The sequence below is a fragment of the Nannospalax galili genome, unplaced genomic scaffold, assembly GCF_000622305.1.
Source record: "Nannospalax galili isolate Female #2095 unplaced genomic scaffold, S.galili_v1.0 scaffold290, whole genome shotgun sequence".
NCBI classification, from domain to species: Eukaryota; Metazoa; Chordata; class Mammalia; order Rodentia; family Spalacidae; genus Nannospalax; species Nannospalax galili.
This window is the reverse complement of record NW_008331486.1, coordinates 353,041-353,935: the sequence shown is the minus strand read 5'-3', so window position 1 is coordinate 353,935 and position 895 is coordinate 353,041.

The window sequence follows — 895 nt, the reverse complement described above, 5'->3', positions numbered from 1 at the left end:
ATCAACTCATGCTAGTGTGTTTAGATGCCACTGGATAGACCTTAAAGTTTTATTTCAAAAAAACACAACATACCTTATATTTTATTAAGCAGCTGATGAATAATTTTATATGCCATTTTAAGGAGTATATGTTATTAAACTGGATATGGTGGCACATATTTTTAAGCCCTACACCTAGGAGTTTGAGGCAGGAAGATCAAATTTCACAGTGAGTCTGGGATACACAGACAGTTCCATGTCAGCCTGGCATATAATGTTACACCTTATCAAAACAAAAAACAAAACAAACCAAACCAAATAATAGGCTTTCTTTAGGGTGAATGATGGACCCAAACTACAAGGACTATAGATTTGATAAAATTTTCAATCGATATGCAATTTTCTTTTTGTAGGATCATGGAAAGTGAGCATCTTTCTTTTTCCTAAATGTTTTCAGTGGTAGGAAACTATTATCAGAAGTTTTCTTCTATGAGAGGCAAGCATATGGGAGAAGCTAAAACAAGCTTGCATTTCATTTCTGACCATTAGAATGAGTTTGGTCTTCTGGAATCTCACAGAACAAAGGTACTAGTCTTCAACATGGCATGCTAGCTTTTTTAAAAATAATGTTTTAGTCTTGTTAAATACAGAGTATCCCAAGTTTTTCTTGGTATCTTTGCTGTATACTTTGCTAATATCCCTACAATGTGGTTCCCAGAATGAAGCAAAGTTCCATGAGCCTGAAATCACAAGATAATCTGATTTTCCTTAGTTGTAAGTAAGAAAAAAGTAGCTTTGGAGGACTTAGGGATCAGACCTGAGAGTCCACAAATAGGTTGTCTCTGTGGCTATTCAAACACGTCATAGGCTGCTATTTGAATGTTGGGAGAAAAAGCACAAGCAATTAAAAACCAGT